Here is a 22,281-nt window from a genome sequence, read left to right on the forward strand (position 1 = left end):
CTCTGTTAGTCACCTAGTTCCAATGTGCACCCAGTTGTGTTCATCCAAGTTGGCAAATCTTCAATGGAAGCTGATTAAATGCCTCAGTGGGCAAAGGGGCTTGATTGTCATTTTACCATCGGCATTTGCTCTCTAAGCGTTGTGTACCAGTTTCCTCTGAACTGAGACTGAAACATTCCATTCTGCAGGAAAGCTCTTTAAGTCAGAAGGTAAACATGTAAAACTAGCTTCAGGAAGTCCCTGAAACTGATCAGATTCACTAGGCTTTTCCTACCTAACAGTTAAACAATAAAGACTTCTGGGTAATACATATCCATTGAAAGCATGGTTTTTTTAAAGAAACATTTAATTATATATAAAATTGTCATAAAGACATCAAGGATCTGAGTATCTGAGAAGTGATTCCACTAATTACTTTATTTGGGGTCTGAGCTTGAAGAATTTTTAAAAAGTCATCTCAGCTATCACACTATCTTTGAGATAAGCACTCTTTCCATCTACACTTTAAAGATTAGAGAAAAGTATTATTTCCAGAAGCTGTTTTTGTCAACATTACAAAGCTTGAACAAATATAAGTAGCCTGACTCAGCAGCAATGCTCACAAGCACTACTATGTATGGTTTCTTCGTTACTTGTCTGCAAACTTGAATGTAAAATATGAGCAACTATTAACTTATTTATTCATAAAGTATTTATTGGGCTCTTAATATTATTTGATCCAGGTATATTGTAGCAATGGGAATACAACAATGATCAGGCAACTTAACTTCTCACGGTATATTCTAATGAGAAGTAAAGGCATCCAACCCCTCATTACAGTAAAACTTAATGAGCACAAAGTCAAGAGACGTTCCACGGCACCTTGGGAACCAGAAGTCTAATTAACTCCTGGTGTGGCAAATCCCTTCTAGGTTCTATTATGTGTTAGACTGCACGGGGCATAATTTAGATGATCCACGATCCGATCATTCAACACGTCTTCTTGAGAGATGAGACAGCCGGTGTCCGCCTCATTGGTGGTGCCATCACTTGCCACCCGTACTCTAGATGGGCTCCGAATCTGCCAAAAAGTAGCTGCCGTGTGCAGTGATTGCTGGACTCCTGGTATTCTAAGTGTGAGCAAGACAGAAAGAGGAGAGATGTGAGAGCTCATTATGGGTCGCTTGGGGCAAGAGTTGAAGGGTAGTCCACCAAAAGCCACCGGCTTTAAATTGGTTTCCTCCAGACCAGAAGCTGAATGATACCAGTTTTCTTTTTACATCATTTTATTTTTATTTATTTTTGGAGACAGGTCTCCATGTAGCCCTGGATCACCATGAATTCGTAATCCTCCTGCCTCTCAGCCCTTTAAGTACACGCTGCTCAACCTGGCTATTTACAGTTGGTTTTGAGTTTTATTTGCCCACTGACTAGTGATATAACTTTTCCGTGTGCTTATTGGTGCTTACTTATTTTAGAATTTAAATTTTTATAATTTTAAGTTAATAGCACAACTAAGATGCTCATACAGAACTTTATGTTCATTATGCAAGTGATATGCTGTGTAAAATATTGGACAAATGCCAAAACTCTACAAAATTCTGATACCGACAAATTGTGCGCTGCATATTGAAGCTAACAACGAGTGTGTGTTGGATAAATAAGACTCACACTATAAGATCTCTGAAGGACTTAACACTGTGGCCAGGGCCAACACAGATCCCATACAAAAACGACAGTCAAACACATATTTCTGTTTAGCAGCAGCAATGGTTTGTATTAAAATTCCTGCGGATTGGATACAGGATGTGTAGCAGATTCTGTGAAACAAATCTAAAGGCTGCAGCCAACCAACCAACCACACACTTAGCACAAAGCAGCATTCCAGAAGCAAGCATAACTCTTTGGATAGACAGAAGGCTAATTGCTGGATTGCAAGACCAAATAATCAATTCAGTTCAGGAAACACATATCACTATAGAGGATACCAGTTACTGGAGGTTGCTAATACCCTGGAGGCAAGAGGTCACTCAGCATAAGGAAGCTCTGTGCCTTGACTCATGGAATAAGGAAGAAAGAAAGAAAGAAAGAAAGAAAGAAAGAAAGAAAGAAAGAAAGAAAGAAAGAAAGAAAGAAAGAAAGAACAAAAAACACCAAGGATATCTCACCTAAGGGTGACAAATTTTAGGGAACCCCTCATAGCTATTTTAAAGCAACCTGAAAGATTGTTATGGGAAAAGTGGAAATAGGCATGGAGATTTTGAAGTGGTGCTGATGGATGAACTTGTCAAGCAAAGAGATTTCAACCTGAGATGAGCCGACCGTGTTGCTAATCATGTAGGCCCTTGTGCAGCAAAATGGAGCTGTCTCTGAGGCGAAGAAGTCCCCATTGCTGAGGAGGCTGTAGAAAGTGGGGTATAAAATCTGACAAGGTTGTGATGAAGGAAAAGCATACTCCAGGGGTCTCCTAAGCGCTGAGACAAGCCAGCTCCCTGAAGGCAAAGGAACAGTTCCCAGTCCTCAAGTAGCCAGCCCACCACCTCAGAATCCAAGTCTGACTGATCTGCTCATTCTGATAACTCTTGGGAAAGGGTGGCCAGATCAGCAGAGCCCAAAGATGAAGAAAGCTCTGGGGGAAAGCTGAAGGGAAGTTACTAACAGAAAGAAAAACAAATGACACCAAAAATAAAGCCTTGCCTCGGCCTCTCCCAGCTTGCTGTCCCCGCCCCACCCCCTCTTTCCTGCCCCCAAAGCAAACGTTTAGTGATATATATATATATATATACCCTAAGCTAAGGGTGGCTGAGTTGATCTCAAGAGCTGATTCCAATCAGTTGGTAAGGTCTGAGTAGGGTCCTGAGTTGAGAGGGATTCAGGTGTTGTATCTAGGCCCAAAGGAAGTCTAGGAAAGGATGTCCGAGTTGATAGCCCAGAATGTTAGCACTTGGAAATCCCTAGGGAGAGATGAAAACTATTGTTTGCAAAAAGAAGTCTCTGGGAAGAGGGTCCTGCTTAACCCTGAAAGAGGCTTATCAACAGTGGAGGTTTAAAGCCTTGTGGCATTTTAATGGAGACTACATCGGAAAAGTACAGAATCTGTTGCACCCCTGTCCGAGGGGTGGCCTCCTTTTCCATTCTCTGCCAGGTGGGCTTTGAAAGGCACAGAAAAGGATTGGCCGGCTTCTACAGCATCTAATGTTTGACCCCAGGCCCCGGGGCAAGAATGCATGCAGGACTTTGCCTCTAGAGGTAGCCATACAAATGCCTAGCTCCCCAAGAATCCAGGAATTGAATAGCTTCCCAAAGTCTCCACACGCTTGCTTTCCTCATATCTTTGATCCGTGACTACTGGTTCCCTGATCCATTGAGGCCTGCGAGTGTCCCTGTCCCTGCTGGACCAGACGCAGGCCTTCTGGTCCCTTTACCAGGTAACTGTGTCCGCTCCCCCGAGGCTCCCGCCCACTCCTCAGAGGCTTGATCCAAGTATTATGGTGATGTCAGCGGCTTCTGGCTCCCTGCCTGCAGCCCACGCTTTCCTCCACAACAAAAATGCTTCAATTCTTCTACCCCCATTGCTTTCAAGTTGCCTGTCCGTCCCCAGCCAGCCACAAAGAGCTCTGTTCTCCTCTCCCTGTCTCCTCAGCACAGACTCAAGGCTGCCCCAGGGCAGAGACTGGGGTTGATGGGGGTAGGTGGGTGGGGAGAGATTTGTTCCTGGACTCTCACAGACCCTTCTCCAGGCATGCTGAGGAAACCAAGGCCCAGAGGGACTCACTCAAGGAGATACAGTCAGTGGTGGAGGTGTGAGAGCAACCTTGCTTTCTGTAGCTCTTCCAAGTCATCCCACTGGCTGGACAGCCTGGGACTACTAAATTTGGATCTTACTTTATACCCTTTTTAAGAAGTCCCTCTCCTCGTCATGCTCCTCTCATTCTTCTGTCTGGCTCCAGCCTCCCCACCTTTGTGTATTCTCTCTTTCTCTCTCCCTCCCGGCATCCTGTCCTCCTGCTCTCCCCTACCCCCCCCCCCCGTGCCATCTTATCCTCCCCTCCCTTCCTGGATAAGGAACAGCCATCTCCCCACACAAACTTGGTATCCTCCTTAGACTGTAAGGGGGGGCATAGAAGGGGCCAGCGAATCCCCCCTGACTTAACTCCTTAATTTCTCCACTCTCAGCTCTCAGACCCCCTCCCCCATCTAGAAAAATCTATTGACCCCCCCTCCTTTAAATGGGTGCTGTTTTATTTTCCTTATGTCCTGTCCCCCCAGTGGCGTTAGAAGCAGGCATCTTAAATAAAGGTGAGGTGCTTTTCTGTTAACCAGAGTGTCCCCCCCTTCCGCTACTGAACTCTTTCTCTGGGAGTGCAGCCAAGGGGGGATGGGGAGGGAGGGAGAGGGGAAGTCACCTGGGGAGGGAGCACTCACTCTCTGAATGCCGATGTTATCTGCTGAGGCGGGTCAGTGTGTTCTGCCTTAAACGCTCACCAAGAGACAGGAGTAGGAGTTCGGGTTTTGCAACCAGATACCTGTATAATGTGTAATAAATAAGGAACACAGGTGAGATGGCCTTTTATTATTTTTCTAATCCCAGGTTTCACTTGTGAAATGGGGGCAAGATGAGTCGGGCATGCCTCTCTGCTGGGGTCCTCAGCCTGTCATCTTTGGTGGGCTCAGTTTGGATGAGGGTGGGCCACTGGGAGTGGACAGGTGATGATCAAATAGTGTTGGTCTCGTGGGAAGAATGCCACATAATGAGGAAAGAGTTGGGGATGCCTCTCCCAGCACTGCCTCAGATGTCCTGTGGATTCCAAAGGAAACCACTCGCTCACCAGCTCCAGAGACTGTGTCACATCTGGAAAGAAGGACTTGAACCCAAACCTGATGATTTCAGATAATAATATCCCATGCTTTCCCAGGGCTCGCTAAAGTGTGTTTTAAGACATTTTCACAGAAAAATAATGTCTGTCACGTAATGACAGTTGAAACTTCCGGAAAAACCTGCCTGTCACTTGTATTTGTTTAACACGTTGGAGGTCTGAGTAAGCTTTAGTTTATAAAACGAGGTCAGCAACCTTAAAATAGATAGTCCTGCTCCTTGCACAAAAGCCTCGAATCTGCTAAGTAGGAATGCCTTCAGAGTGAAGGACAGCCTGAATTGGTTCTTACAGACATGCCAACCCCACAAGACTTCCTCCGCCTGGACTAAACACACCCACCAAAACAGACCAGTCCAGGGCAGGAGAGATAGGTCAGCAGTTAAGGGCACCTGTCACCACACCTGATGGCCTGAATTCAACACCTCAGACCTGTGTGAGGGGAGGATAGAACCAGCTCCTGCAAGCTGTCCTTCAACATCCATGCCTCTCTCTCTCTCTCACACACACACACACACTCTCTCTCTCTCTCTCTCTAAATGGAAAAAAAAGATGGATTCATCAGACAAATGATCTGTCTCACATGGAAGTAATACTACAAGTACTTTCCAGGCACCTGTGCTCCAGTTGTCATAGCCTCATCAATTCATAAGGCTTATCGGTAAGATATTCTTACAACAAGGATGGCTCAAGCATAGCACACCTGCTCCTTTGTCCAGTTCTATGCTACAGCAGACATCACTAATCAACTGTTGCTTTCCCACAAAAGCTTTATAAAGATGACCTATTTCTCAACATTCTGGAAAGCCCTTAACAATCAATAAGCGAGCTCGTGGAATGAAACCTGTCTTTCGTCCCTGCATCTAAACATTTGAATCACATAAGTAACTCCTTTTGTTTAGATGTCTGACTCACCAAACAATCTTCTGATTAGAACATAGTTTCCCATGGATGTTACAGAAACCAGATGGACTTTCCGGAAGACAGGATTGCCTAGTCCTCATGATAAGACACATTCTTCACTGTGCACAGGTCTCATAGCTTCGGTGATTGCAAATCATTCAATATAACAGACTAAGCATCCTGATAACTGTCTAAAGACCAGTTTCTGAACCCTGGCAGATCCACCAAGACAATGTCCCTAAAGAGAGAGCTCTCAAGATCATCAGCATTCTCCACGTAAATTACTCACCTTCTCTGTGTAGCATGACAGCACACACCTTTTGCTACTTCCAAGTCTCTAAAAATTAGAGTCCCACGGAGCTTCGCACAAGAGGTTCTGTGACTTAAGAGCTATTTGCTACTTGCACGAAAAGTAAAATTGGAAGAACAATGGGTCGCTTGTCTGTTATTCTTGACTGTATTGTCCAGCAAGCTAAATGGAAAAAGAAGCAAAGCTAAGAAGGTAGGAGCCTAGATGCAAGGTCCCCCCTCCAGCTCAGGTGGCTGTCAAACCTCTCTCAGGCTCCAAACAGCCACCTCACTGCAGAATTTCTTCTCCATTTCCTGGTTTCTGTGAGCATGCTGATGGAGGAAGGAACCATCCGTTCTTCATCCACATGCTTCCCACTTGGCTTTATCTTTGTTTGTGGAGCAAGGTAGAGTCTTGCCTCATATCAAGGCCACTGCTGGCACGACCAGCCCCACAAATGCACTCCAAAGCCTTGCTCTGAAGAGGCTTCAGTGAAAACGGGCACACAGTAGCTTTCTTTCCCTGGTAAGTCTGACTCAGACCTGTGTGCCACCTGGAACAAGACTGGGTTTGTTTGTTTGTTTTCAGTGACAGTCGGCTCTAAAACAAGTGACCTTACCTTGAAAAGAGGCCTCAGCCCTCCCAAGGTGTCTGTCCTGGAAGGATTGGGCAACTCTAGTCGCCCTGGGCTGAATCCATATGTCCAAGTTCTCAGCTGTGGTTGCTCAGAATGTAGCCGGGTTTGGAAAGAGAAGTGACAACATGAAATGGGAGCACAAATGAGGCCCTGACCTCATATAATTGATGTCCTTTGTAGAAGAGGAAATTTTTGTCCCCCACACTCCAGGAAGGCATGCACCCAGGAAAGACTATTTGAGGGCACACTGAGAAGGTGGCAGTCTGCAAGCCAAGGAGAAAGGCCTAGGGGAAACCAGCATGGCTAACACATTGATGTTGGTTCTCCTAGCTACCAGAATTATGAGAAAATCCATTTCCATTGTTTAAGCCATCTCAGCTGTGCCGTTTTGTTCTTGCTGCTTTCCTGAAGAGTGTTTTACACTCCTCTGGGTGCTCTGAGTTAGCTTTAGCCTTTTGGGTTAACTGACCACAGACCAAGAACCTTATACCTGGGGCTTGGGGAGATGGCTCAATTGTGGGTCAAGCCACTTGCTGCTCTAGCATGAGGAACTGAGTCCAGAGGCCCAGCACCCACATAAAAGCATGTGGGTCTGTAACTGTACCACAAGGAGAATGGAGACAGTTGGGTTCCCAGGGCTTATTCATCATTTGCTCTAACCAAACCAGCAAGAGACCCTGTCTCCAAAAACTGTGGTGGAAAATAACAGTGGAAGACACCCATGCCTACATCTTGCCTCCATACACACATGCTCACCTGCACACACACAAGCACACACACACACACACAGAGATGCTACACGTGCTAACCAAAAACATCGTACAAAACTGTCACATCTTTTCACAAAGCTCGGCAGCAGCTCTAAGGTCCTCAGAATACAGGCTAACACAGCCTTCGAGGTCTTCTCCTCACTCACTTCCACTTCACCCTCATGCTCACTCAGCTCCACTCACAGGCTTCTTCATCCTCAAGCAAGACCCAACGAGCTTCATGCTTGCTGTTTCCTTCCTGTCGAATGTTCTTCTCCCAGAGTCTACTTGGCCAACTCCGCATCCTCCTTCCTCCTTTGCTGAAACACCACCACCTCAGCTTGGCCCATCATGAATATCCATGGCCATTCTTCCTCTATTGGCCAGTTTACTATCACTTCCAGAAAGTAGTCAAGAAAAGAACTTAAAAGAAAGAAAGGCTTATTTTAGCTTATCATTTTAGGGCATTCAGTTTTGGGGTGCTGGGCCCAGCACTCTGTCCAGCACTCTAGTAGAGCTGATCACCTCACTTCAGGATTGGGGGAAAGGGGGCCCAGGAAAAGGTACACCCCCAAAATCACACCCTCCACTGACCATTTTTCTGTTGTTCCGCTAGACCCGCCTCTTAATCCTCCATTCAGCTGTGAACTCACTCATGCATCGATCCCTTAATGGAGCCAACAGCCACACCATTCGGTCTCAACAGCACTGCCAGCTGGGCCAAGCCTTCAACACTCAAGCCTTCTGGGATACACTTCCATATTAAAACCGTAACGTGTTCTAACCCCCACCCTTCAGGAAACGACTCCACTCACCACTCTCATTTGCCTTTCTGTCCACAGTACCTGCCATCCTTTAACATTTTAGATATTATTCGTTTTATGTATTGTTCAGTGCTTCTCCCACCTACATAGAACATGCAAGCCCCAGAAAATGAAAAACAAAACAAAAAATCCACTTCTCTTCACTGATACACACACCCCAAGTATGTATAACAAGGCTTATCACAGGATAGGTACTTAATAAATATTTGTTGGTGAATTGACTGTATTTTTATATTCTCCACAATTAGGTTAAAATGACCAGGCTCCAGTTTTCCTGGAAGCCATTAAAGGCCCTATGAGATTTCTCAAGGGTTTAACTTTATCCTGTGTTGAAATATAGATGAGATGATTAACTTCTGGGTCAGCCTGAAAATGGCCACACCAAGATTCTTCCAGATAACTTTTCTTTTAAAGGCCCCTAGCGGACAGAGAGTGAAAACGCACAAATGTGTCTTTGTGAACTGCTATCCTTCCCTCCCACCCCCATCCCTGGCCATATATATATGTGTGTGTGTGTGTGTGTGTGTGTGTGTGTGATTACATTCTGTGAAGAATCTGAAGTGTCACAGCAGTTTAGTCCCAGCAGGGAAAAGTGTAGCCAGATACGCCACCATTAATATTGTAGATATTGTATATAGACATACATGTATATAGTTATGAATTCACTACATTCTGCAAAGACTCAGCAGCGCAGGTCTGTAGGGTGACCTTAGCCATCACACGGAAAACCGGAGCTTTTAGAGAATGTTGGGATCTTGCAAGATAGCATGAACCAATAATTTTCAGACCTAAGACAGGACATTGTTTAACATCTGCTTGTTGGGCACAGTTGTCTGGCTGTGAGGGGAAAAAAAAAAGTTCTAATTTTCCTGCTGTTCCACTGCTGAATTTATCTTGTGGCTTCTGACTCTCAAGCGAAGGCAGAGTCTCCGGGCCGTTTGTTTTCCCCTAGGGAAGACCCAATTGAGTACAGCCATTCTGCTGTGCCTTTCCCTCTGGGGACTGTGGAGAACATTCTCTCACGACAGTGTAACCCATCTCCTGCAGGAGTCAGCCATTCCTCTCCACCCATCACCCGGGATCCCAGTGTCTTCTAGTGAGCAACTCTGGACACCCAGGGTGAAGCTGTGGAAGAACCAGGTGAATCAACAGAAAGCAAGTCCCCTCAGAGGTGTTTTGCCACAGCGAGCTCATTCTTGCCTGTTGCCAGGGATGCTCACACACTCTCTATGTCATCCATCACTCATCTTCACAGTATGCGTATGCAACGTGCAAGCTTTGGCAAACAGGACCTTCCTCTCCAGTCTCTTCCTCCTCCTGCAGGAGTCTATGTTCTAGTCAGAGGCATGCATAAACTGAGACTATGACTTTTGCGCACACACACACACACACACCCCAGAAGTTAAAAATGACAATGGGTGACAAATGTCAGCAAGAAAGAGGTGCGCAGTGCCTGAAAAGCCCGGGAGGAGGACAAAGATTCTGCTCAAGGAAGGAACATCTGAAATGCTGACCAGAGGAGCTCCTTGTGAATTCCTTTGGGAGTTAAAAGCAAAGTTTGCCAAGGAGAAAAGAAAAGACTCTTGGGGGCTGAGAGATGATGAGTCAGTGAATAAAAAACATTTGCACACATGCTATTGCACATGTGTGCATGCAGGAGCACACCCCCCCACACACACACACACTCATAGTTCCTGGATTTAACCAGATTATGCAGAGACCACTCTGAAGGAGTTTTCCAGGGGACATGTCGAAGCAACCTCATAGCGACAGCTAAGGGGGGACAAAGTCAGCCAGAAAGATGGTTGACTTTTGGAAAAACCAAAAAGGAGAAACACTGGAGTGATTTCTTTCACACATTCGGACAGGTGGAGCCAAGTCGAATGGTAAAGCAATTGGGATAAGCCAGTCATATTGCGAATGATTCTCCCAACTGTAGTGGGACAGCCGGCTGCTCCTCCCCCTGGTTTGTGTTCTTCACAGGACAGACCTCCTGGAGTCAGTGGCTTCAAGATGAGGTCCAGTACCTGACACCGATTGCAGAGCTTGTAGGAGGTGTCAGGGGGCTGGAGGGAAGGGCCTGAGTTATTCAGGAACAGTTCAAGATGGATAACTCTCTCATCAGGCCAGTTCTTAGGAGAACTGAAGAGTCTGAGAAACGGAAATGAAGTACTTGGTCACTCTCATCAAAGCATTCATTTTACTCTGTGAAGCAGGGCTCCAGAGACTTGAATGAGGTCCCACAAAGTGACAAAAGCTGAGACTGGAATAGTTCTATTTAGCTCTGGGGCATGGCCCCTTACCTCAGCAAACACCCTGCTTCCTGGCTCACCACTTCTGCGTTTTCACAGAGAAAAAGCAGGTGGGGCTAAAATTAAAATGCTGGTAAACAAAGGTGGCCTTCAGGATGCCAGGTGAAAACTCTGCCGGGCCAGATGTACCTTTAGAACTATCACAGCCAAACACCTCCCTGGAGACCAAAGGCCATCCCATGTAGCTCTAGCTGGGCAGTCTGCTGCTCCTGTTGAGCTGTGGTACATGTTGGCTTCTCCTTACGGGCTTTGCTGGCTGAAAAACCTCTCATAATCACCCCTGGGTGGGCTGACTCCAGCTGCTGCAGCCCCACTTCCTCTAACCGCACCGGAAGCACGCCGCCCTCCTGGCCTCCAGACAGTTGCACTTTTACCCCAGTCAAATTTCACCTCTGCAAGATTTCCTGCAGAGCCTCCCAAGAGTCAGCCTTTCCCCTTCTGCGGCTCATTACTCAGCCTTAGGTTCAGTCGTTCTTCCTCAAATGCTTAAAAACATTTCCACATGATCTGGGCACTCGGAGTCATAGGCCTTTCTTTCCTCTCCATCAAATAGGGTTCTCTGTGTCTTTCCAGCTCCGTTGTGGCATCACTGACCAAACAGTCGGGGAAATTCAAAGTGAGCAACCATGAAGTTTTTGTGTCCGTTATGAACCGACTACCACAATCAAACAGCTTAGCAAACCCATCACCTCACGCAGCTATCCTGCACATGCACAGTGAGAATGCTCCAGGCTGGCTCTGGTGGATGGAATGCAGTGTTTTCATCATCGCCATGGCAAGCAGTGGAGATCCTGAACTTTTCCAGGGTCATTTGCACTTCGAAAGCAGCTCATGAATGAGGGTCGGCAGGAGCCAGAGACCAGAGACACTTAATTCAAACTCAGTGGCAGTTAGGGTCCAGGTCAAAAGCAAATGGCATATTCTAAGGAGGCCATCAGTCTTTGACAGCAGGGCATGGGCCAGGCTGAGCACAGCCAGCAACACCTCATGAAGCATCCCGGAGCTGGCAATAGCTTGAAATCTCCCCATGTCTAAGTCTGAACAGTTCTAGAGGGCAAGTGGTCAGCAGGACTGGAAAGGACACTGGCAAGGCTGAAGATGCGGTACTGGGCTGGAGAGACAGCTCAGCTAGTAACACGCTTGTGTAGCAAGCATGAGGATTTGGGTTCGATTCCCAGAACCCATGTTAATTTTTTTTTTAAGTTCTGCAAGTTGGCCCATGTTTGTATCCTAACACTAAGGGAGGCAGAGGCAGGTGGATCTCTGTGACTTTGAGGCCAGCCTGGTCTACAAAGCGAGCCCAGGAAAGCCAAGGCTATACAGAGAAAACCTGTCTTGTAAAAAATAATTGTCTGTCCCCTAGCCTGTGCCACACACAAACACACACATCTGCACATACACACGTATTAATTTGTAACAGCACACATGTACATTCATAATTACAGGAATTCACTCCTGTACAAAACACACTGTATTAATTAATAACTACACACATGTGTAGTCACAATTACATAGTACACACACACACACACACACACACAGAGAGAGAGAGAGAGAGAGAGAGAGAGAGAGAGAGAGAGAGAATGAAAATCTGTCACCTTAAAGCCCAGTAGGGAGGTTTCCAGAATAAACACTGCAGTCTGTCTTTCTCACACCCTGCACCCTCCAACTCATTGGCTTGGCCTCCCACTCTGAGGGGAGAGAAACTGATGTTTGAAGTTCATGGAGCGGGAGAGAAAAGGACCAATCTTGATGGGTAGACCAAAATTATTCCATAGGACCTGGCTCCATAACTCTCCCACAAGCCCCTTGATGCTCTGATGCTCAGGTTTGTATTAGTAAGAAGAGTGGGTTGAGAACCACATGGTCCCCGGGCTGCCTTCCTGTCTATCACTTTCAGACTCTGGATAACGTGTGCATGCAGAACCTGTGGACTTCTAGGGCAGATACTCTCAAGAAAGCGGATTGTGACTGCTCCTATGAACTTAAATCTGAACTCATCTTGAACCACAATGTGTGGAATCAGAAAGCCATGCTTTGGTAGCATTGGTTAGATCCTAACATGGTTCTAAAGAAAACAGGTTTACATGGTTTGATTTTTCTTTATTTTGTCTGTAGCCATGTTTTTATAACACCCTGAAGTATGTCCTGAAGATCCATTACCTTATTTTTTTTTCTTTTTGGTTTTTTGAGACAGGGTTTTTCTGTGTAGCCTTGGCTGTCATGGACTCTCCTTGTAGACCAGGCTGACCTTGAACTCACAGAGATCTGCCTGCCTCTGCCTCCCTGAGTGCTGGGACTACAGGCATGTGCCGCCACGCCTGGCTTATCCCATTATCTTTTATAGTGAGAGCCCTTTCAGTTTTTTTGGTCTCTAACTTAAATCACTCTGATCTTTGTGGGGCTTTGAATTATCTGTAATCTGAAAAAAAGACGTGATTTACCCTCCCAACGACCTTCTATGGCACTGTGAGAGTAAGTAAGCAACACTTTCCAGATTCAAGGCAAACGCAGGTGATGGTACTCTAAAAGATGTCCCAAGAAGCCTTGGTGCCCCCCAGACAATGGTCCTTCACAGAAGACTGGCTCCGGAGATAGGGACAGGCTGTCAGAAGCATTGGATGCTGTGTCCCCCCATAGCTGTGCAAGTTAAAGGCGCAGCTCCCATTCTGCTCTGCTGTTGAGTGCGGGCTGAACATTTAGGAAGTGGAATTTACTGGGAGGAAGTGAGGAGTTACGTCATCTAGAAATTGTGTCAGAATGGGTTGTAGAACTCTGGCCTCCCCCCTCTCTCTGGCGTCTCTCTCGTTCTCTCTCATTCTCTCTCATCCTCTCTCTGCCTCTCTTTAGCCTCTCTCTTGTTCTCCTTCATTCTCTCTCTGCCTCTTTCTGTCTCTGCCACTCTGTATCTCTCTTTCTGTGTGTGTGTTGGGATACACATATGTCCATGTACAAATAAAAAACTCTAGTGCCACCCACCTTGTTTAGGGTCTAGGCTCTCTCCTTTTCCCTGGAGCTGTCTGAGTAGGCTAGACTGCCTGGCCAGTGAGCTCTGGGAATTCCTCTGTCTCTGTCTCCCCAAGCACTGGGAGATTGTGAGTGCATATCACAATGCCCCGGGTTTTGCATGGGTTCTTAAGATCGAACACAAGCCCTCAGGCTAGGAGGGACAATATTGAGTGAGCCATCTGCCCAGCTCCCTCTGTCTTTTTCTCTGCCGAGCCAGCACGAGGAAGGCATGCTCCTCTGTCATAAGCCTAGACAAGACTCCAAAGCAACAGGGATAACTGATTATGCACTGAAACCTCTGAAATTATGGGCCTAAATAAAACTTTTTTCCCCCTTTATAAGCTGTTGGCCTTACGTATTTGCAACCGTAACAAAAAACTGACCAACAAAAGCTTACTTCCTTCTTCCTATCTTTCTGTACAGAGAATGTTCTGGGCACAGGGGAACAGCCAAAAGAAAGACAAGTTCCTTGTTTAAAGTAGAGGAATGGGATCACAACGAATTTTAGTTATTCTACCATATCCATGTCCACTGACTTACAAAGAATTGGACCCAAAATACTCAGAATTAGCGTTAACTTGTCATTATTTCCTAAACGTTACTGTATAAGAACTCTTTACATCATGGTGTGAATCATCAGTGGTCTGAGGATGTTTAGATACAAAGGGGGTGTAAGCATTTATATGAGTGTCTAAGGATCATTGTATCTGCTGCAGAGCCTGGAACCAATCCTTTTGCAAGGGACAACTGTTCATATAAAATGTAACAAAAAACATGTAAGGACTAGTTGTGTGGTAATAATCTTAAGTTCAATGACGAGCTCAAGACAGTTATTGCAGTGAAGAGCTCAAGGTGGGTCTGATTAAAACAAACAAACAACAACAACAACAACAAAACCCCAGGGTCTCACTGTGTCTCCCTCCCAGACCTTGGGCATCAGCTTTGTGAGCACTAGGATATTTACATACCTTCCAGGGCACATGGCTGAAAAGGTTGATGCCACATTTTTTTTAATAGTCATTCATTTATTTTATGTTTATGAGTGTTTTCCTCATACGCAGGTATGTGCACCGCTTTTGTTCCCTGGGAGTCCAGAAGCGGGCATCGGATTCCCTGGACCCAGAGTTACAGGTATGCTGGTAACAGAACCCAGGTCCTCCGCAAGAGCAGCAACATGTTCTAACAGCAAGGCTGTTCTCCAGCCTTGAATGACATTTGCTTTCGATAGGATACTTTAATTCCAAATATGGTCTTTTTTTCATAGATATAGAATTGTCCCCAAACTCACAATATCTTAGGAGATAATGACAAGAAGGACCAAATCAGTGATGTTCATTTTAAAGAACTAAGAAATCCAGAAAATCCAGGTGTGGCAGTATACTCCTTTGACCTCTATATTTGGGAGGCAGAGGCAGAGGCAGGCAGATCTTTGTGAGTTCGAGGTCAACCTAGTCTACATAGGGAATTCTAGACCAGCCTGGAGCACATAGCGAGATCCTTCTCTCAAAAAATCAAAATAATAACAAATAAAAAAGAATCTAGGGAGAAAAAGGCCAGGGATAGTCATGTGACAGTGTTTACCTAAGGTATATGAGTGAAACCTTGGGCACATCACCACATAATCTAGGCAGGTGATCCTCACCTATCATCTCAGCACCCGAGAGATAAAGACAGAGACAAGAAAGCCAAAATTTTTAAGTCATTTAGGGATATACAGTGAGTTCGAGGCCATCCTGGAATACATGAGACCATGTCTTAAAAAAAAAAAAAGTCTATGAAGCAAACTGTAGAAAATGTTGTAAGCTAAGTATGTATTTTTAGAAGCATGGGCACTCAAGAGCATGCAACGGGGGCAGAGAACTGACAAGAGAAAGACAGTATTAGGAGATTGATGGAGAAAGAATGGAAGATGGTGAAGTCCTCTGAGCATCAGGGAGGGCGTTTGACTAGGTCTAAGCCTGAAGCACTCCACACAAAGACTTTCTGGTCAGGGGTTGACTGTCCTGATCTGTGAAACACATCTCGTGGTACTCATAAAGTGTCAAGTCCACCTGAGGTGGCCTTTCTCAAAAGCTGTCCCCATTGTGGACACGTAACTGCGTTTAATCTGTATGGAGCGCCCTGGGTGAGGGTGAGTCCCTGATGAGGGCTGATTGCGAGAGTGACTCCCTCAGCTCTTGTGTGTAGTGCAGAAAGGACCAAAGAGCGCTTCACATTAAAATAATAATAATAATTCTATTTTATGTAATATTCATTTTATTTTATGTATGTCTGCCTGCAGGCACATCTGTGTAAGGATGTCAGGTAGCCTGGAACTGGAGTTACAGGCGGTTGGGAGCTGCCATGTGGGTGCTGGGAATTAGCTCTCACCTCCCTGGAAGAGCAGCCAGTGCTCTTAATTGCTGAGCCATCTCTCCAGCCCCTCTTCACAGTTTTAAGCCATTTTATTCTAGCTTCAGAATGATCCGTGAGTTCGGAAGCCAGCCAGAACAGCAGAAGATATTTAATGAGGTTTACAAGAAAAATATTCAAATTAAGTGTCAGTCCACGGGTAGAATTCTGTTTCTTATTTCGATGCGTACTGAGATAAGCGAGGCCAAGTCTGCTCTTTTTACAACTTCAACTTGGAAACAGCCACTGTTGTTCAGGTCTGGAGTTTCCATGATTTTGGTGATGAAATAGTTCAGAAAAGAGGCAGTCATTCTCTGTAACACCACAGAGCCCAATCCTGGCTTCAGATCTTTGCATGAGTTGGGTTCCATGGCCTTTGAACTTAAATTTCCATTAGCACAAAGCAAAGAAACAGTGAAAATGAGAACAAGATTTTTTTTTTTTTCTGAAACCTCCTGTAGGACCGCAAAGTATTTAGTATGCATTGGCCAAAACCTGTGTATCTCACTGACACAAAGGTGTTCACTAACCACACTTCTCAGAAGGCGCCCTCTGTATTAGTAAGCTATTTTAATGAAATTCCTGAGCGGACATAAAAAGCTCTTGAACTTGATGTCCTGCCAGGTGTGACAAGTGACCAATTCGATGACTATCCTTTCTCTGCTCCGAGGTTGGCAAACGATTAATATCTCAGCTGACATATGAGGAAGTTCTGCTGGATCATCTTTCTTCTTTCTTTCTTTCTTCTTTCTTTCTTGCTTTCTTGCTTTCTTGCTTGCTTTTTTCCTTTCTTTCTTTTTAGAGAGTGATGACTAATTCCATCAAAGCATTGATGAGGACCAGTTCTAACAGTTTGTTCAAATCCACCCTGTGCGTGGCACATCTGGAGATTTTCCACTGTTTGGAAGCTGCTGCTTTTCTAATAGTCACACCTGCTTGTAAAACAAAGGGGTGTTTCAAATACCTCAGGCACTTAAAAATCAAGACCAAAACCAACCAAACAACCAAATAAAATGGATGCTTCTAATTGGAGTTATTTCTAGTCTTGAGCGAAGTGCTTCCACAACTTTAAATGATGCCCTTACTAGTTGAAGTTTAACAACAACAAAAAAAGGTTTTTTTCTAACTGTACAAAAGTTAAAAACAATTTTCACTTTCATTTCAAACTATGAAAACTGAAAGAATGTCACAGCCATATCCACTCTTATTGAGATCTGTATCTGCACAGTTATTCCTTACATGAGTCAAAATAGAACCCGTCACCAATACTGGATTCAGGTGAAAAGTTATGAATAAGAGCAAGCAGGGGCCATAGAGATGTGGTCAGTGAAGTTCTTGCTGAACAAGCATGCTCACCTTAGTTCAAAGCGTGCACCTACTTTTTAAAAAGCTGGGGCCAGGCCTGGTGGTGCATGACTTTAACCCCAACACTCAGGAGACGGAAACAGATGTATCTCTGTGAGTTGAAGGCCAACATGCTCTACATAGTGAGTTGAAGGACAGCTGGGGCTACATAGAGGGCACCCTGTAGAAAACAACAAACGAAAAAGCTGGGCCCTGGGATAGGAGAGACAATAAAACAGTTTAGAGCACTGGCTGCGTGGGTTCTGTTTCCAGCACCCACATGGCAGCTCACAACCATCTGTAACTCTAGTTCGAGGGGCTCTGATGCCCTCTCCTGGCCCTGCACTGACCAGGATCACATGTGGTTTACATGTATGCGCCTAACAGAACACTGGTACACATAAAGGAAGTGAGTGTTTTTAAACGTTCAAAGATGGGCGTTGCAGTGCCTGTAGGGCCACTGCTGGGGGGGAAGAGCCTGGACCTTGGTAGGTAACCATTCTAGTCAACTGGGAAGCTCCTGATTTAATGAGAGACCCTGTCTCAAAACGTAAGGTGGGGCTGGCAAGATGGCTCAGCAGGGAAAGGCGCTTGTCACCAGGCCTGAGGGCCTGAGCTCCATCTTCAAGACACACATGATGGAAAGCAAGAAAATCCCAAAGTGGTCCTTGGACCCCAGTTTGTGACACAAGCACACCCACACACGTCCACATACAAACAAATAGATAAACATAATAAACAACTTTAATTACAAAAAAAAAAAATAACATGGGAAGTGATTGAGGGAGATACCTGTTGTTGACCTCTGACCTCTAACATGCACACCTTCACATGTTCTTGCATACCTACACACACACACACAGAGAGAGAGAGAGAGAGAGAGAGAGAGAGAGAACAACTAACCTCTTTCAAAGTTGCTGTTCTTTTACTTTTGTGCAATGATCTCTTTTTAGTAAATGGCATGTCCTTAAGACCTAGTTAAACTGGAACTGACTAGCCCAGTGAGCAAGGGGGATGTATTTCCAAATTAAAACTAAACAAAATTGAGTACCCCGGAGTGGTTTTGTGCCGTGTGTGTCAGGATTGCAGCCTTCCTTTAACAGGGTGAAGTCGCCCTGCTGTGAGATCACCACGACAGACAGGCAAATGTCAGCAGGTGCACTAACAGAAACCCTGAAATACCTCTGGTTCACTTACCAGCACCTTTGCACTCTCTGTAGGTATTCAGACTTAGTACTCAAAGTCTCAATAACGGATATTTGAGAAAACATTGAACCCACTGAGTTTTGTTCAGAAAAAAACAAACTAGTTGCTGTCAGCATAGTTAAGGCAGACTACATTATATATAGAGATATATACATATAGATATACGGGTGTGTGTGTGTAACATTTGAGATGGATTACGTCATTGGGCAGAAGTCCTCTAAGGCTTATAGTCACACAGCAGTTACTAATTAATTTTAGAGAATTAAGGAAGGTTCAGCAGATAAGCATAAAGAGTTCTCTCGGACGCTGCTCCCTCTTGCTAATTCTAGCTAGAGCATGGGGTTGTCAGTTGATGAGCCAATGCCAAGGCAGTTTTATAAGATCCACATTTTAGAGTAGGCTTCTTTGAGAGTGCAGTTATATTGATTTTTATCGAAAATTCTTTTTTTTCCCAACTTGTATTGCAGTTGTTTTGAAACAGGATCTCCTGTAGCCCTGAGTGGCTTTGAACGCACTAGGTAGCTAAAGATGACCTTGACCGCCTGATCCTCCTACCTCTACCTTCCAAGACTAAAGGTATGGGCTACCATGCCTGTCCTTTCTTTCTTTCTTTTTTTTAACCGAATTTTATATTTCTCACTTCATTTTATTCTTTTATACACAGAATAAAGACTCATGGGTAGGTAAAGTAAGAGATAATGTCTGTCGTTTTCAATCTTTTGAGTGTAAGTAGTTTCTTGGTTTCTAGTTTGGATTCAGAGTTGGCCAAAGGGAAAGCCTGGGCAGTTGTAGAGAAGAGATGCCAGGAAGTAGGGTCAAAGCCTGCTCCGGCTTCTCAGTCTTTAATACCCAATCAGTTGAGGGCCACATTCGGCCCAACACAAAACCAGAAACTTCATTAAATCATGTCCTGTGCATTCTTAACTTCAAATCTGATCATCAACAATTAAAAATTATAACATTTCAGACACCAGCTGCCTGTCCTCCTGCCACCATGCCTGCTCCCACTAGGATGGGAGACTGTCGCCTTGAACTCTGAGCCAAACAAACCCTTCCTTCAGTTGCTTCTGTCAGGATATTTTGGTCACCACGTGTATAAAGTAACTGAAAGAACCCACCATGCTTGATCTTGGAGGACCTTAGCCCAGTGACAAGCATCTCAGCATTGGGGATTTTAATGGAGGGCCTGACCAACGTTCTGTTTTATAGCTTGAGAAAGTCTTTTTTGTCATTGAATGTTCCTACAAGGTACTGGCGAGAGGGGTCAAACCTTCTCTTTGCCTATCAGACTTTTTATAAAATAGGAGAAACAGAAACTTCTTTAGGCCTTCCTTTCTCATCCTTGCCTCTTCCTTTACCTCTTCCATGCCCCATGCCTACCTTGGATCCACTTTGGTTGAACCCAGAAGGACCACCAACTCCTTTCCTATTCTCTCGCCCCCCACCCCCCACCACATACAGCAAAATTCAAAGCCTCAAAGTGTTGATTCAACCCATCATTTCTCTCTTGTGCTTGGTCCCGGGCACAGGGCAGAGCTTACAAGTTGTACCCACAAGCTGGCTCTCTCATTTGTGATTGGCAGGATCGAGACCTCGTGAGGGCAAGCGGAAGTTACCAAGGAGACAAAAGGTTGTCAAAAACACTTACAAGGTAGAATTCCAAATTACCAGACCAAGGACCAGCTTTTCATCTCTGTACTCTCGCTTGCCTCTGCATTTCCAGTGCTGTGTGGTATCTCACAGAGATTTGGGTATGGACACCAAACTGCCAGACTCCCTGCTCATATCTCACCTTCTTACAGTTTCACTGTCTCAACGTGCTCTTGATCTCGGGTTCTTGGTCTTTCTCTGCGCTATCTTGGGCACCTTCCACTCAGGCTTCCGGGATGACTCAAGACTGACCTGCTGACATTTTGAAGCTGACATTTACTTTTCCTTCGAAGTCATGATTCATGACTACCTCTGCTTTCAGATTTGTTTATGCTGTGTTTCTCTGGGCAAATGGAAAGAGCTGGAAGAGGACAAGCCTTTTGACTTCTAGCTCTGATGCTGGACCAGTCATGTAATCTCCCTGTATGAAAAGGGATTGGATGACCCAAGTTTGGGCCGTGAGTGTGTTATCTCCTTTTTACCATTAAGGAACATTAACAGTCCTGGGGAACCTTGTAGAAGAGAAAAGAAAACCCTTTCAATCGTGTATAAATACAGCATTTCTCAAGTCCTTTTGACTAAGGAGCTTCATGCCCCGACTCCTAACGTAACTGTCTGTTTATACCAGGAAAACAGGCAATCAATCGAGATATTTTAATGGATTGCTAGAAACTGGAGCCTGTCTCAGAATGTACATTCTCAGATTAAACACATCTGTGCTAAGGGCTGGGGCAAGGCTGCCTCATCAACGATGATACGAAATTAATAGAAAGGTGGTTGGTACTAGCTTGTTCTCTAAAAGTAGACCACTAGCACGCCCTTTGACAACGTGCCTGTTGCTTATAAACAGTAAGAGTAAGTGGAGTCAGAGCCTCCTCCTTCCTTGTACAGGGGGCTCCCGGTTAGTTTGGGGGAGGGGAGAGGAACTAGCTGGGGCTTTTTTATCTTTGAATGACAACACGTGGTTGTGTTCCTTCTCAGGCATTCACCACTTGGTTCATGAATAGTGACACCACCTTTAAAGGGAGGGTTGATCTTTTGATGTACAAGTTCCCAGACTCCACCACGGGCAAGGCCTGCTCTCCTTGCCGCCCCTCCCCCGCCCGGCATTTGTCCGTCTTTTCCAAGAGCTCAAAAAGCCCGGCTAGAAGAGCAAGCGCATTGTCCCGTCCAAAGAGATAAAGGAAAATGCCGCCCTTCCCACCTTGATGGTAACCAGCCGTGAGGGGGATAGACTAAATTCTCCATAAATGAAAGCAAACTCTTAGATAAGCAGAAGCAGAAAGATCTAAAGCTGTTCTTCAAGGCGTGCGCAGTTTCCACATGGTCAGGGGGCTGTCGGGCTGCCATGGAGATGGGATTTAAGTATAGAACTCGCCGGGCTTCAGCCTGTGTGAGTCTCCTTCTCCCAGCCCCACCTTGCAGTTTGGTGTAAGAAAGAAAGCAAGGAAGCTATAAACTAAATGCAATCTGTGATGCAAGCACTCAAAGAACACGGGGACATTTTTAGAGTCACTTAAAGGAACTTATTTTTATTTTAGAATCTATCCATGTTGAGTAATTCTGCAATGAATCAGCCTTGAGAAGGCTGTTAGGAAGACCCAAGCCTCCTGCCAGCCTCCACCGCACAGGTGGGAGGGGAAGCACCATCACGCGGACTGATTCCACTAAAGGGAGAGGTGCCCCAGGCTTCTCAGCAGGAAACCCTTCCTTCCAGGTTCTTCACTCCGCTCTTTTCGAAGCAAGCCCCACCCAAAAGTCAGTCAGCTAACGCATCTTCTAATCTTCCATTTTCGGACCACTCTATGGAATTCAGAGAGTGTCTCCAGAAGAACCTGGCTGAGAAGGGACTATGTAGGATGGACCTAGCTATCCAATGCTTTCCTGTCCCCTGTGGCACTCCTCCTTCTGCTGAATACCAACTGGACTCCTTATTCAAACATTCTTGCCATGGGTTCAATTCAGCATCCCCTCCTCACATTGGGATACTCTTCCTTGGATTTGCCCATGGCCTTCTTCTTTCTCAAATGTCTTTCTCTCGGAGAAGCTGCTCTTGGCGCCCTGTTTCAACAGCAACTTCCTCACCTGACAATCTTCGCCTTCTCCATCTTGGC

The 22,281-nt window shown here is 45.4% G+C and overlaps 1 long non-coding RNA gene across 1 annotated transcript; it reads right to left on the reverse strand.

Moving 5' to 3' along the window:
• Nucleotides 1–642: 642 nt before the first annotated feature.
• On the reverse strand, nucleotides 643–7,303 carry LOC110547603 (uncharacterized). Its single transcript, XR_002476359.2, has 4 exons — nucleotides 6,309–7,303; nucleotides 6,046–6,228; nucleotides 4,405–4,505; nucleotides 643–1,109 (listed from the first exon to the last, which is right to left on the reverse strand). It is a non-coding gene; the product is annotated as an uncharacterized LOC110547603 (long non-coding RNA).
• Nucleotides 7,304–22,281: the final 14,978 nt, after the last annotated feature.

This window comes from Meriones unguiculatus, chromosome 16, assembly GCF_030254825.1.
Source record: "Meriones unguiculatus strain TT.TT164.6M chromosome 16, Bangor_MerUng_6.1, whole genome shotgun sequence".
Lineage (NCBI taxonomy): Eukaryota > Metazoa > Chordata > Mammalia > Rodentia > Muridae > Meriones > Meriones unguiculatus.